This window comes from Hipposideros armiger, unplaced genomic scaffold (assembly GCF_001890085.2).
Source record: "Hipposideros armiger isolate ML-2016 unplaced genomic scaffold, ASM189008v1 scaffold_374, whole genome shotgun sequence".
Lineage (NCBI taxonomy): Eukaryota > Metazoa > Chordata > Mammalia > Chiroptera > Hipposideridae > Hipposideros > Hipposideros armiger.
This window is the reverse complement of record NW_017731724.1, coordinates 442,330-446,108: the sequence shown is the minus strand read 5'-3', so window position 1 is coordinate 446,108 and position 3,779 is coordinate 442,330. Positions and strand designations below refer to the sequence as shown.

The following is a 3,779-nucleotide window of genomic DNA, read 5'->3' as shown; positions in this document are numbered from 1 at the left end:
TTGCAAAGTTATTTCCCATCCTAATGTTAAAAATGAATTTCTTTTTTTTCTTATAATACATTTGTAGCTTTGCTTTGTTTTATGTTTACTACTTGGATGCTTCTAGAATTTATTTTTGTGATTCCCTTACTATAACTGAATTGAAATATCACCTTTGTTATAAATTGCTTTCATATATATACATATATATGATTTGTTAATATTATTTTCTGTGCATGTCAATGATTGTCTTACATATTTTTACATCAATATCATAACATTTTAATTACTCTGGACATACAATGTGCCTTGCCACATGGTAAGGCAAATCCCTTTATTGTTTTACATGTCTTTGATTATTCTTTGGTATTTTCTCCAAGTAAATTAAATACCTGGTAAATTAATTAAATTATCTAGTTAAATAACATTCAATTATCAAGNATGGCTAGAGGTGCTGAGTGTAAGTACAGGCCACTATGTACAGGTAAGAGAGGTGGAGCTTTATTTCTTCGTCTCTTCTTCCTTGGACAGAGTTTTGATGATTTCCTCCTTCTTGGCCTGGAGTTGCTCTTCACGGTGCTTGCGTGCTTCCTTGGTCTTAGACCTACGGGCCTCAGCCTGGTCAGCAAGGAGCTTCTTGCGAGCCTTGTCTGCCTTTAGCTTGTGGATGTGTTCCATGAGAATCCGCTTGTTTTTGAACACGTTACCCTTCACTTTCAGGTACAGGCTGTGATACATGTGGCGGTCAATCTTTTTAGATTCACGGTATCTTCTGAGCAGTCGGCGAAGAATTCTCATCCTTCTCATCCAGGTTACCTTCTCAGGCATTCGAGCATTGGCAGTACCTTTTCGCTTACCTATGCCCATATGCCTGCCCTTCCTACGGGCCAAGGTGTTTTTCCGGCACCGAGCTCGGGAATGGACAGTCACAGGCTTCCGGATGGTCATCCCATCTTTGATCAACTTCCGAATCTGCTGACGGGAGTTGGCATTGGCGATTTCATTGGTCTCATTGGGGTCCAACCAGACCTTCTTTTTGCCACAGCGGAGGACACTAGAGGCAAGCCTCTTCTGAAGCCTGAGCATACTCATGGCGGCGACCGCAGCGACCCCCATTTTCTAATTAGCTATTTTCATATATATTCTATTATCTCAAATCTTTCCTCTATGTTAATGATTTTATATTTAATGGAATTAATCTGTTCCTTGATCTAATTCATTATTTTCACCTATAATCATGGTGTTTTAATTCTAATTTTATTTCTCTCATTGGAAACCTCCCTTTGCATTTCATTTTCCTTTTGGCTTATATCTAAGTTCCTCTTAATGTGAATTTTTTTGAGTTTCATATCATGAAACAATTATGAGCATTTTCCTTTCATTCTGAGTTAAATTTTCTTCCAATTGGTTCCATTGTGTCCTGTCTCCTATGATGCCTATTTTTCCATGACCTATGTTTGCATATTCAGCATTCTATCTTGTTTGTGATGATCCAATCTGGGCAGACATCTTGTTGGTTCTCTGGAGGCCGTATGCCAACTTCCTGTCTCCCTTCTCACTCTATAGGGTAGCGGTGATTTTTCTCTTCAGAAATGCAGTGCACTTGTGGTGCAGTCTGTGGGAGTGCTGGAGATGAGAGATCCCTTGGCAGTGGTCTTTACTGGAATAATCTCTTGGCCATGGTTTTCTCCTTGGAGTTCATTAAATAACTTAGATCAGGGTCATTACCACATATTGTGCTGTATTTATGAGGGGATGTGTGTGTGTGTTCCCAATGGGTGATATCCTAATATTTCAGTTTATTTCTCAATTCACAGGGAGCTATGGAGTCTCAAGTCAGAGGAAAGTCTTGTCCACTGTCTTTAACTTCATCCATTTTCCCCCAGTCAGAAGAGGAAAAGTTTATCATGAGCCTTCAGTTCGATTAGCTCCAGTCTGATGTATTAGTGAGCACTGCTAGGGGTTAATGAACTCAGAGAAAAGCTCTGTGCCATGATGGGGCCGTGGCTAGGGAACTAGCTGAATTGCATTATCTGCTCACCCCCAGATGTCCCTTCCCTTTCCTTGGCCATGCTTTAAAAAAATCGTTATTATCAACATGAGGTTATGTCCCTTCCCTGGCTCCACTGCTGGGGGTGATATTTGTTTTCTCATTAACCTTATCTCAGTTTGGTGACATCCTTCATAAGTAGCTCAATGTAAAGCAGGAAGCATAAACCCTGTTTTAGGATTAATAATCCAGACTCGGAAAGAAAGCAAAACTCAGTAAAGCAATGAGTCTGTAGAGGGAGATTCATGCCCACCAGAATACCTTTTCATACAATCACATGAAAGCTGCCATCAATGAGCTTTCATGCCTCAATATTTCCAATATCATTTAAGGTGAAAATTTCTATTTCAGTAGCTAAACATGCAGTCTCATCGAGGTGCTGTAAGCCAAGAGTGTCCTACCGTGATGATACATTTTATTAACTGGCGGCGAAAAAGAGCAGATACTTTTGCCAAGATAAGCAGCCTGACCATGGTTTTGTTACAGTTCCGTAGTTAGCAAAAATGCTTTTTTTTTTCTGACTCTCTTGCTATTATGTGTATATAAAAGGGGCACAGAATCTGCACAGGTGACCCACACGACACACATTTTAATATATGGGCATAAATCATGAACTGCAAGTCACAGGCTGTATTCATGGATACCTACTGGTGATGTTGCTACTGACGAGCGATATCAATGGCAGGCAGGGGACTTGGGACAATGACAAGAATAACACCTCTTGCACTTCAGCCATTGGGTGGATCTTCCAAGGGAACAGGGAAAAGCTACCCCTTGAGTAACCACCCTGCCCGAACACTGTCACCCACTGAAACTTCGAAGGGGCATGCCAGGTAAGCTCCAAGGGAGGGGAGCCCCAGGCAGTGGAACGACAGCAGAAACTGCAACATGGGAAGATGCTCGTGACCTGCAATGTGGTGATATCAGCGGAGAGAAAAGTGGACCAAGGTCAGGACGACAGTCCAGGCCAGTTGAGACAGGCCCGTAAACGGTAAGGAGTGCGTAGTTCCCTCTAAGTGTGATCAGAATCCCTGAGAGGCTTTTAAGCAGGAGAATTATATGACCTGAGTAACATTTTCAAAGTGCCATTCTGGATACTGCACGGAGGAGAGACTGCAGGGGCACCACGCGTGGAAGCAGAGCCGTTTCCATTAGCGGCCTGGGTTAGCGATAAGGGACCAGACGGACAGCAGTGAGCATGCGGAAGATGGCCCGTTCAGGGACATGCTAATTGGTGGGACAGGCTGAGGGGTTAGAAGTGGGTGGTTGTGAAAGATGGACCAAGCTTGGGATCTGAGCAACAAAGTGGATTGTTGGGTTACTTCTTAAGATGGGGAAAGCAGGGGAGTAAGTTGGGAGAACTTCACGAGCTCTGCGTGGTGTGTGTTCAAGGCGATGCACTTTTATGACCTCCACGGAGAGCTATCAGCTATGCAGCTGTTTGTAAAGGACTCAGCCTCCATGGATACTTAGGACTGTAGATAAAGATTTGTGCATCACCAGCCTATGATGGATTTAAACCAGGACACTGAGAAAGCATACAGATGGAGAAGGGAGGAGAGATTAGAAAACGGAGGCGCCAGGCAAGTTGCAAGAGGAGAAAAATCCAGTGAGTGAGAATGGGGATGGAGGGAAAACAAAACAAAACAAAACAGAAAGGTGTTATATGACAGAACCAAAGAGAGAACATTATTTCAAGAAAAGAGATCTGCTGTGTCAGAAGTGAAGAAGATGAAGACAGGGAAGTAAC

The 3,779-nt window shown here is 42.7% G+C and overlaps 1 pseudogene across 1 annotated transcript; it reads right to left on the bottom strand.

The window, feature by feature from the left end:
* Window positions 1-447: 447 nt before the first annotated feature.
* On the bottom strand, window positions 448-1,083 carry LOC109393317 (60S ribosomal protein L19 pseudogene; annotated as a pseudogene). The gene has a single exon (XR_002126234.1). The product of XR_002126234.1 is annotated as a 60S ribosomal protein L19 pseudogene (transcript).
* Window positions 1,084-3,779: the final 2,696 nt, after the last annotated feature.